This window comes from Oncorhynchus masou, chromosome 31, assembly GCF_036934945.1.
Source record: "Oncorhynchus masou masou isolate Uvic2021 chromosome 31, UVic_Omas_1.1, whole genome shotgun sequence".
NCBI lineage: Eukaryota > Metazoa > Chordata > Actinopteri > Salmoniformes > Salmonidae > Oncorhynchus > Oncorhynchus masou.
The window spans coordinates 30,459,068-30,471,675 of record NC_088242.1 but is presented as its reverse complement, the minus strand read 5'-3'; positions in this window follow the sequence as shown (position 1 = coordinate 30,471,675).

Below are 12,608 nucleotides of genomic sequence, written 5' to 3'. Positions count from 1 at the left end.
GGCCAGCAGAAAATAGAAAATAGGAGCATTGCACCGTGATTGGCTCAGTGTTCTGTCACTCAAGGGGACACTCGGTCACCCGCCCTTAGTCGGCATCAAAAATGTAAGCCCTTTGTGTCCTGCCATAGACTTACATTAGAAGTGCCCTTCCAAGAAGGCTCAAGGTCATTGGCCACATATACAATTACATCAAATCACTTTATATCTACAGTAGCTTTGATTGGATTGATCATGTCAACGTCTTACTTTCAAAATCCTTTCTCTTTCGTTGATGACAAAATTTGCCCACGAAGGACCGCCGCGTCACCTTCCTGTTCAAGTGAGCACATTACAACAACGCGAGGCCAAAAATGTCTTCTATGCTGCTGCAGAAATGATGTAATATGCCAGGGAGATATGTATACTGCAGCTAAGTAACAACGGCGCACGTTCTGAAGTCTGTTGCTGTATATTCCAAAAGTGCTGAACAAGTAGTTATATTGACTAGTCCGTTCTGGCTCGCTCATGTCTTAATCAAAATTACGGATTGCCTCTTATCCGCTTGTCGTCCACTAGTAAAATAGTTTGCACATCTCAATTGTCTGTAGACAGCACATTTGTTTAAGCAATTCAGCCATACCAGCTATGTTTTTTTAAAGGCAGTAAATGAGGCTGAATGAACTATTTCGCTGCCAGACAAGGCTACACTGTTAGCCAGGTGTAGCAGTGGTAAGATGTTGGGAGTGCTGTTGGGGCTCTGCTGTTGAGACAGCTTTGTGTAGGCCCTAACAGTTTGTGTGCACCTGTTTGTCACTGTTAGATTGCAATTAATGTATTATTTAGTGTTGTGGCTTTGCTGGCATGCATCCCACTTTTTTTTGTTGCTAAAATCCCCACTGGGTACTGGTGATGTTAAACACTTCTCCAATAGTTATTGTTGAGATTTGATATTCTGCGCAGCGCAAGACGATCGTAGGTCAATGTCCATAATTTGGAGAGGACAGTAAGGATAAACTATATACTTACAAAAAGTGTGCTTCCTTCATAGAGCTACAAAAGTAAGTAAATAGCCGTATTATACCAAAATATATAAGGTAATTTCGTCAAACTCATGAGGCTCTCCATGCCCATGCTCATTACTTTCTCATACAACACATTTACAACTTCAATCAACCCTGTTCTGAAAGTCTCCTTTCACTTTTGAATCATCTGTCGATAGAACATTATTCCAAGAGTTTTGATGATCATCCAGGATGTAAAAAAAAGGCAGTCCTGCTCCTCTCCTCTTTACCTATAACATTTCAGGTAAGACCCAAGTGCAGACTGTGTTGAAGTAACAATGTTTAGTGGGAGTTCTACATGCTGTGTAATAATAGGTAATTTCCACAAATTACTTACTGTTACTTTGATAACTTTCAGACATACGTTATAATGAACTGACATTCAGACATTTGGATGGAAATGGCGCTGACAGAGAGGGCTGCTTCGCTTCTAGTCCTTAGGAAACGTTGCAGTATTTCGTTTTTTTATGTATTATTTTATACATTGTTAGTCCAGAAAATCTTAAGTGTTATTACATACAGCCTGGAAGAAATATTGGATATCAGAGCGGCGTCAACTTATCAGCACTACGGCCAGGAATACGACTTTCCAGAAGCAGACCCTTTGTCCGCAACACCCAGGGCATTTGAACTGATTCCAGAGGCCAACCCAAAACAACACTGCCGTCGGAGCGGTCTTCTAGTCAGACTTCGGTAGGTATACCAACCAAGTATATTACTCACTAATGTCCAGTCCTTAGATAACAAAGTTAACAAAATCAGGGCATGGGTTGCTTTCCAGAGAGATATCAGGGATTGTAACATACTCTGTTTCACGGAAATATGGCTCTCAGGATATGCTGTCGCTTTCGGTACAGCCACCTGGATTCTCAGTACATCGCGCCGAATGGAATAAACATCTCTCCAGGAAGAAGAAGGGCGGGGGTGTATGTTTCATGAATAATGACTCATGGTGTAATTGTAATAACATACAGGAACTAAAGTAATTTTGTTAATTTGACCTAGAATTCCTCACAATCAAACGCCGACTATATTATCTCCCAAAATAATTATCTTCGGTTGTTGTTACAGCCGTGTATATCCCCCCTCAAGCCGATACCACGAAGGCCCTCAAGGAACTTCGCTGGACTTTATGAAAACTGGAAACCATATATCCTGAGGCTGCATTTATTGTAACTGCGGATTTTAACAAAGCAATTTTGAAGAAAAGGATACCCAAATTCTATCAGCATATCGACTGTAGCACTCGCGCTGGAAAAACATTGGACCATTGTTAATCTAACTTCCGTGATGCTTAAAAGGCCCTACCCCGCCCTCCTTTCGGCAAATCTGACCACGACTCCATTTTGCTCCTACCTTCCTATAGGCAGAATCTCAAACAGGAAGTACCCATGCTAAGGACTATTCAACACTGGTCTGACCAATCGGAATCCATGCTTCACGATAGTTTTGATCACGCAGACTGGGATATGTTCCAGGTAGCCTCAGAGAACAATATCGACGCATACGCTGATTCGGTGAGTGAGTTTATAAGGAAATGTATAGGAGATGTTGTACCCACTGTGACTATTAAAACCTACCCTAACCAGAAACCGTGGATGGATGGTGGCAGCATTCGTGCAAAACTGAAAGAATGTACCACTGGAATTAACCATGGCAAGGCGACTGAGAATATGGCAGAATACAAACAGAGTAGTCATTCCCTCCGCAGGACAATCAAACAAGCAAAATGTCAGTATAGAGACAAAGTGTTGTCGCCATTCAACAGCTCAGACACGAGATGTATGTGTCAGGGTCTACAGACAATCACAGTCTACAAAAGGAAATCCAGCCACGACTCGGACACCGTCTTGCTTCCAGACAAACTAAACACCTTTGCCCGCTTTGATGATAATACAGTGCCACTGACGCAGCCCACAACCAAGGACTGTGGGCTGTCCTTCTCCGTGGCCGACGTGAGTAAGACATTTAAATGTGTAAATCCTGGCAAGGCTGCCCAGACGGCATCCCGAGCTGAGTCCTCAGAGCATGTGCAGACCAGCTGGCTGGTGTGTTTACAGACATATTCAATCTCTCCCTATGCCAGTCTGCTGTCCCCACATGCTTCAAGATGGCCACCATTGTTCCTGTACCCAAGAATGCAAAGGTAACTGAACTAAATGACTATCGCCCCGTAGCACTCACTTCTGTCATCATGAAGTGCTTTGAGAGACTCGTTTTTTTCAGCAGGATAGAACAGCTGCCTCCAGTAAGACAAGGGCTGGCGGTCTGTGTATATTTGTAAAAATAAAGCTGGTGCATGAAATCTAAGGAAGTTTCGAGGTTTTGCTCGCTTGAGTTAGAGTATCTCATGATAACGTGTAGACCACACTATTTACCGAGAGAGTTTTCATCAATTTTCTTCGTAGCTGTCCATTTACCACAACAAACCCATTCTGAAACTTGGACCACACTCAATGAGCAGTATACGGCCATACAAAAACAGGAAAGTGCCAGTCCAGAGTCTGCGGACTTTAATGAAGGGTAAATAAAATCGATTTTACCTCATTTCTACCAGCATTTTCAACCTCTTATTAAGCATCAGACACTTGTTTTCAATTTTCACCAAAAATGACACCCATATTCTAACTAGCTCAGGACCTGAAGCAAGGATATGTATATTATTGATACAATTAGAAAGGAAACACTTTGAAGTTTGTGGAAATGTGAAATTAATGTAGGATAATATAACACATTAGATCTGGTAAAAGATAATGCAAACAAAAAAACACGTGTTTTTTATTTTTATTTCATCATCTTTGAAATGCAAAGGAAAGGCCATAATGTATTATTGGAGTTTAGGCCCAATTTTTGCCACTAGATTGCGGCAGTGTTTATGCAAAGTTTCAGATTGAGCCAGTGAATCATTTCAATACTGGACAATATTTTGTATCAAGTCTGCCCAAATGTGCTGAATTGGTCAATTGATACATTTAAGTACATAACTATAGAGAACAAACAAAAATTATATGGTAATACACAATTTAAGTTTACACACTCCCAGGAATGTCATACATGATGGATCATTAGCTTATACACTAACTTTCACACATCTGGATGGCTGGGCGGGGTGGGTGTGGAGCCAGAGACAGCAAGGGTTCAAACTGTAGAACCCAGTCCCTACATTTGAATTTAAAAATGTATTTGATCAAACAGAACTATAGTACATTTTATCTCGGGACCCTCAGGAAGACAAATCAGAGCAAGATTTGATTTGGATCTCTTTGTGTCCCCATTTGGACTAATCTTCCAAGAGTCCTTAAACATTAAAATACAATTTATAATACGAACACATTTCCACATAAACACACTATTACAAACACATAATATACTAGCATAATGACCCAATAAATACTCAATCTAAAGAAAATATTGATTCTTCATCTACTATAGTCCCACAACATTTCTATGTTGTGCCTAAAAATGCATCAGGTCAATGGCTTGGCCTGACAACTAAATATTTTTGAAGTAGTATCCTAATAAATTCACCTTGCTATAGGTTTATATCACCCCAATTATGCATAGCTTTCCAACGAGTTTCTTAAACCCTTGGTTTGCCTCTTGGACTTGGGTTTTGGACTGATTCATGAATCATCGCCTATTTCTCCAAATTGTCTTTTGTGAGAAAATAAAATGTTATTACTTAGCCTTCGTCTTATTATAACTCCTGTCTTAAAGTCCTATGCAATGGTTGTTTTAACTTGTGCTCCTTCCAACCTCCCTTTCAATTGCTGGATAGCATTTCTTACAGAAATCTCTCATTTGATAGGCCTAGCTGTAAAAGAGGAGAGGTGGCATAGCCCCCCAACAAGAGAAATGGGACAATTTACATTTACACACACCTTTTTTGGACACCTTGATTAACTCAGCTTGGTGATTCAACCTTCTTCAACTTCATCTATTTCGAGACTATTGGTGAGAGACCTCGTTGCTTTATCAGGTGGGCAACAATGCTTTTGTTGTTGTTGGTCAATGTTGTTGGTACTACTACTGTTTGTGTATGTAGGCATATGTGTTGGGAATTTAATATTCCTACTTAAGTTGGGGTCAATTGGAGGAAGTTCTTTGAATTTACAAAATTGAGAGAACTTGACATAAATAGCTTTTCCTTATCAGCCTATTAAGAAGTAAATTAAAATAAACCTCTTTTCAATTATTGCATTGGAATATAATTTATCTTCCTGAATTGATTGCCAAAAAAATTCAAATTGATCCCAATCCTGAGGCCTAAATCCGACACTCAAATGAGATGAGGATCCTACTGCACTCAATGCATTACGGTTTCATAGGCTACCCAAGTCACTTTCCTTTACAGTTTTACTCTGTGTTCAAGTAGACAGTTATCAAAAGCTTGTTTATTATTGTTAGTCATTCAAAATGTACAGGCCTACAGTGGTTTAATTGGCATAACTGTGTAAACGCCCCAAAATATATACATAATGCAAATAAGGATGTTCTCTTTTGTAGTGCATGTTCTCTGGTTTACACGTTTTGCATTTTATCTACTGAGTATTTCAAACCAATGTGTATTGCATTGTGGGCTATGGGGGGGGGGGGGTAAATATAGACCCTACTGAGTATTTTCCAACACACTTTAGCTGAGACAGGTCAAAAAGTTCTCTCTACAAGACAATATCGATCCCACGTACTGACTATTACAGTGTATTATTGCATTGGAAGCTATTTAGTGGACGGAGTGAAAAGCCAGCAGCAGGCAGTGCTACATAGCTCCCCTCCAAAACTACACTGAGTACTTCGCATCCAACTTTAGCTGAGACAGGTAGAAAAGTTCTCTCTCAATAATCTCAACATACCAGAGTCAACATTGTATCATTGTATTCATTATTGATTTTAGTTTTTATTAACCATATTTTGTATTTGTTTTCAAATCTGTCTTATTGCCTTTTCTTGTTGGCACAATAAAAGTGTCAATTGATTAAAATTCTATATCTTTTGAAGGAGTTTTGAAATACGGGCTGTTATTTTGAAGGTTCTGACATGAACATACAAACGTGATGTCATCATTTGTGCTGCTGGCAGAATACTAGTTTCAAAAATACATTTAAGACTTGATGATTGCAAACTGTAAGAAAAAGTATGTGTACAGTCAGTGTGCTAATGTATTGATGTCAACAAAAAAATGAAGCAAATATAAAGACGAACGATCGATACCGATCACGTTTCAATGTCATTGATATAATATAATTTCACACGAATCAAAAGTGAAACTAAACTGATACAGGCTACCACACCCACAGTGAATATATTCGTTGTTTGCCAGTTGAGGTTATTCAGGCTGCAATGGCAGATGCATACGCATTTGGACTGCTTGTTGAGCAGGAGGGGAACCCCAATATTCCCAAACTGAAAAACAAGTTGGTAAAATACACTTTATATACAAGAGTATGTGGACACCCCTTCAAGTTAGTGAATTCGGCTAGTTCAGCCACACCCGTTGCTGACAGATGTATAAAATCGAGCACACAGCCATGCGATCTCCATAGAAGAACGTTGGCCTTAAGGAAGAGCTCAGTGACTTTCAATGTGGCGCCATCATAGGATGCCAGGTTTCCAACAAGTCTGTTTGTAACATTTCTGTCGTTCTATATCTACATAGGTCAACTGTATCAAATCAAAGTTTATTTGTCAAGTGCGCAAAATACAACCTTACAGTGAAATGCTTACTTACAAGCCAACAGTGCAATTTTTAAGTAAAAAATATATATTAGGTAAATAGATTTAAAAAAAAAAAAACTTTTTTTTTTAAATAGTCTATATACAGATGATACCGGTAGAGTCAATTTGCGGGGGCACAGGTTACTCGGGCTAATTGAGGTAATATGTACATGTAGGTATAGTTAAAGTGAATATGCATAGATAATAAACAGAGAATAGCAGCAGCGTAAAAGAGGGGGTGGCGGGACACACTGCAAATAGTCCGGGTAGCCATTTGATTACCTGTTCATGAGTCTTATGGCTTGGGAGTAAAAGCTGTTGAGAAGCCTTTTGGTCCTAGACTTGGCGCTCTGATACTGTTTGCCATGCGGTAGCATAGCATCATCTCCTTTGTCTTGATTACGTTAAGGGACAGGTTGTTATTCTGGCACCACCCGGCCAGGTCTCTGACCTCCTCCCTATAGGCTGTCTTGTCATTGTTGGTGATCAGGCCTACCACTGTTGTGTCGTCTGCAAACTTAATGATGGTGTTGGAGTCGGGCCTGTCCATGCAGTCGTGGGTGAACAGGGAATACAGGAGGGGACTGAGCACGCACCATTGTGGAGCCCCAGTGTTAAGGATCAGCGAAGTGGAGATGTTGCTACCTACCCTCACCACCTGGGGGCAGCCCATCAGGAAGTCCAGGATCCAGTTGCAGAGGGAGGTGTTTAGGCCCAGGATCCTTAGCTTAGTGATGAGCTTTGAGGGCACTATGGTGTTGAACGCTGAGCTGTAGTCAATTAATTACATGATCAAGTAGGTGTTCCTTTTGTCCAGGTGGGACAGGGCAGTGTGGAGTGCAATAGAGATTGCATCATCTGTGGATCTGTTTGAGCAGTATGCAAATTGGAGTGGGTCTAGGGTTTCTGGGATAATGGTGTTAATGTGAGCCACTACCAGCCTTTCAAAGCACTTCATGGCTATGGACGTGAGTGCTACGGGTCTGTAGTCATTTTGGCAGGTTACCTTAGTACTCTTGGACACAAGGACTATTGTGGTCTGCTTGAAGCATGTTGGTATTTGACTCAATCAGGGACATGTTGAAAATATCAGTGAAGACACCTGCCAGTTGGTCAGCGCATGCCCGGAGCACACGTCCTGGTTTAAAGGTCTTACTCGCGTCAGCTACGGCGAGTGCGATCACACAGTTGCCCGGAACAGCTTATGCTCTCATGCATGCTGCAGTGTTGCTTGCCTCGAAGCGAGCATAGAAGTTATTTAGCTCGTCTGGTAGGCTCGTGTCACTAGGCAGCTCGCGACTGTGCTTCCCTTTGTAGTCTGTAATAGTTTGCAGGCCCTGCCACATACGACGAACGTCGGAGCCGGTGTAGTACGATTCAATCTTACTCCTGTATTGGCACTTTGCCTGTTTTGATGGTTCATCTGAGGGTATAGTAGGATTTCTTATAAGCTTCCGGGTTGGAGTCCTGCATCTTGAAAGCGGCAGCTCTACCCTTTAGCTCAGTGCGAATGTTGCCACAGTCACTGTGGGTACAACGTCCTCGATGCAATTATTGATAAAACCAGTGACTGATATGGTGTACTCATCAATGCCAAAAGTCCCGGGAACATATTCCAGTCTGTGCTAGCAAAACAGTCCTGTCGTTTAGCATCTGCTTCATCTGACCACTTTTTTATAGAGCGAGTCACTGGTGCTTCCAGCTTTCATTTTTGCTTGTAAGTCAGAATCAGAAGGATAGAATTGTGGTCAGAGTTTCCAAATGGAGGGCGAGGGAGAGCTTTGTACAGTTCTCTGTGTGTGGAGTAAAGGTGGTCTAGAATATTTTTCCCTCTTGTTGCGCATTTAACACGCTGATAGAAATGAGGTAAAACTGATGTAAGTTTCTCTGTATTAAAGTCCCCGGCCACGAGGATCACCGCCTCTGGTTGAGCGGTTTCCTGTTTGCTTATTTCCTTATACAGCTGACTCAGTGTGGTCTTAGTGCCAGCGTCCGTTTGTGGTGGTAAATAAACAGCCACGAAAAAAAGTCTGTGGTGGTAAATAAACAGCCACAAATGTTTTTAATGAAAACTTAAATAGTGTGGTCTACAGCTTATCATCTAAGATACTCTACTTCAGGCGAGCAAAATCTAGAGACACTTAGATGTTGTGCCCCAGCTGTTGTTTACAAATATGCACAGACCCCCCCCCCCCCCCACCCATCTTACCGGAGTGTGCTGTTCTGTCTAGCCAGTGCAGCGTATATCCCGCTAGCTGAATGTTTTCCATGAAACATAAGATATTACAGTTTTTGATGTCCCGTTGGTAGGATATTCGTGATCGTACCTCGTCTAATTTATTGTCCAATGATTGTATGTTGGCAAGTAATATTGATGGTAAGGGCAGATTTCTCACTCGCCGTCGGCGGATCCTTACGAGGCACCCCGCCCGGTGTCCTCTATACCTGTGTCTCTTTCTCTTGCCAAGGACAGGGATTTTGGCCTTGTCGGGTGTCTGAAGTACATCCTGTCTTTGTCTCATCCGAGGTGAGGGATTGCTGTCCTGATATCCAGAAGCTCTTTTTGTGTCATAAGATACAGTGGCATTAACATTATGTACAACAACAACAAAAAAACACATAATAGCACAATTGGTTAGGCGCCCGTAAAACGGCTGCCATTCTTCCGGCGCCGTCTTGTAAGTGCTGTTATTGTGAAGTGTAAACGTCTAGGAGCAACTACGGCTCATCCGTTAAGTGTCAGGCCACACAAGTTTACAGAACAGGGACTGTGAGTGCTGAAGTGCATGGAGCGTTAAAATCGAATGACGGAGGCGACCCGTCATTTAGGGCAGGTGAGACAGTCTGTTTTGAGCCCCAACTGTTCAGCAAAAATCTTTTTGTTGTTGTTGTTGCCTGTTTTGCATGTTATTTTTGCATTAATACGTGTCACATATCAGTTTGCAAACAATGTAATACATTTTTTTATTTTTTTTATCATTGAGTTAATAAAGCCGCATACGAACATGTTCTCTTTTTGGCTTTCTTGAGTAAGGAAGTTAAAAAATGTAGGTGTTTCAGCCTCGCTCAGTGTTTTCTGTGGTGGTGGGGCAGCCAGCAGAAAATACAGAGCGTAGGGGTTGGTAATGTTCTCTAGTTGCACTGTGATTGGCTCAGTGTTCCGTCACTACATCATCTATGGGGAGAGCTCAAAAATGAAAGTGCCTTATGTGCTGCCATAGAGTTACATTAGAAGTGCCAATCCAAGAAGGCTCAAGGCTGATAAAATGACATATTAATGATCAATTAAAGCTATTTTCCGTAGCTTTAATTATACTGATCATGTCAATATCATACTTTCAAAATCTTAGCTAGCATGCTAGACAAGCAGTCATGAATCAAGTCAACAATCTACTGGCAAATCATTTTCAATCCTTGTCATATGAAGAGAAAATAATAGATAAAATGTATTGGTGCTCATCGTCCATTGGACATAAACATTACACAAGTGGGAAATCACAAATTCAACAACTAAATGGTTTGGAAGGAATCAGTGGCTAACTGCAACCGCTGCAAAGCAATTACTAGCCTGCTATTCAGTGGAGTCATTGTGTGGTCCAAGTCTGGGTTTAAGGGTCTCTTTTACAAGCTTAAAAGGATAAACATTCAACACCATGGGCCAGAAAAGTTTGAATGCCTTGGCCATACTCTCAATAAAGCATACTGCATTTAAAACAATTTATAACTCGGAAATCTCAGAAGACAACTGGGAACTGAAAAAACTAGCTCCAACTGGGAAAATGTGTTTTGAACGGTAATCCAACTTGGAATTCCAAGTCAGGAACTCGGGCCTCTTACTAGAGCTCCGACCTGACGTCATGATTCAACCTAGTTTTTTCTCAGTTGTCTTGAAAGCGCCATAAATCCAGAGAATGACAGACTTTGATAACAAAGTTTGATTACAAAATTTGCCCACAAGATGGACACCAAGGTTATTCCAAAAATGTATTGTATGCTACTGCATACTGTTGCTAAGAAAGTAATACTAAGTGTAAGTTGTGTAGTAAGTCCCTAATAATTTAGTCCCTTTCCTCCTCATAACTGAGCCAAATTGCACTTCTGACTTGGGGGTGCACATATAGCCTGTTTTAGAGAAATGTAATCATCAAATATTGTAAGAACTTTCATTGTCTGCTCATATGTCCCCTGTCACGATGTGCGCAAATGGTTGAAGGTAAGTCGGGTGCAGGAGAGCAGAGATGGGTAATAACAGGCACACTTTATTCATGCTCAAGGAAAACAGCGATAACGCCCAAAGTACAAAAAACGGTACAATAAACAAAACACACGGGTCAAACACATACCTGGCGCAAACCAGCCTGATGCGAACCACACGTAACAAACAAATAGTTCCACACACAGACATGGGGGGGAACATAGGGTAATATACATTTAGTCAGATGAGGGAATGTGAACCAGGTGTGCGGAAAACCAAGACAAAACAAATGGAAAATGAAAGGTGGAGCGGCGAATGCTAGAGGACCGGTGATGTCGACTGCCGAACGCCGCCCGAACAAGGAGAAGTACCGACTTGGACTGAAGTCGTGACATCCCCTTTATTTATACTACAGTTCTGACTTGGTGTAAAGGGAGAGAATACTGTAAGAATGGCCCATGATCTGAATTCTGTCACTGTACATTTCAAAAGCGCTGAACAAATAGTTATATTGACTACGTCCGTTCCAGCTTGCTCATTGTCTTAATCGAAACTACGGATTGCCTCTTATCCGCTTGTTGTCACCTTATGCCATAGTTTGTACATCTCAATTACATTTACATTTACATTTAAGTCATTTAGCAGACGCTCTTATCCAGAGCGACTTACAAATTGGTGAATTCACCTTCTGACATCCAGTGGAACAGCCACTTTACAATAGTGCATCTAAATCATTTAAGGGGGGGGGGGGTGAGAAGGATAACATTATCCTATCCTAGGTATTCCTTGAAGAGGTGTGGTTTCAGGTGTCTCCGGAAGGTGGTGATTGACTCCGCTGTCCTGGCGTCGTGAGGGAGTTTGTTCCACCATTGGGGGGCCAGAGCAGCGAACAGTTTTGACTGGGCTGAGCGGGAACTGTACTTCCTCAATGGTAGTGAGGCGAGCAGGCCAGAGGTGGATGAACGCAGTGCCCTTGCTTGGGTGTAGGGCCTGATCAGAGCCTGGAGGTACTGCGGTGCCGTTCCCCTCACAGCTCCGTAGGCAAGCACCATGGTCTTGTAGCGGATGCGAGCTTCAACTGGAAGCCAGTGGAGAGAGCGGAGGAGCGGGGTGACGTGAGAGAACTTGGGAAGGTTGAACACCAGACGGGCTGCGGCGTTCTGGATGAGTTGTAGGGGTTTAATGGCACAGGCAGGGAGCCCAGCCAACAGCGAGTTGCAGTAATCCAGACGGGAGATGACAAGTGCCTGGATTAGGACCTGCGCCGCTTCCTGTGTGAGGCAGGGTCGTACTCTGCGGATGTTGTAGAGCATGAACCTACAGGAACGGGCCACCGCCATGATGTTGGTTGAGAACGACAGGGTGTTGTCCAGGATCACGCCAAGGTTCTTAGCGCTCTGGGAGGAGGACACAATGGAGTTGTCAACCGTGATGGCGAGATCATGGAATGGGCAGTCCTTCCCCGGGAGGAAGAGCAGCTCCGTCTTGCCGAGGTTCAGCTTGAGGTGGTGATCCGTCATCCACACTGATATGTCTGCCAGACATGCAGAGATGCGATTCGCCACCTGGTCATCAGAAGGGGGAAAGGAGAAGATTAATTGTGTGTCGTCTGCATAGCAATGATAGGAGAGACCATGTGAGGTTATGACAGAGCCAAG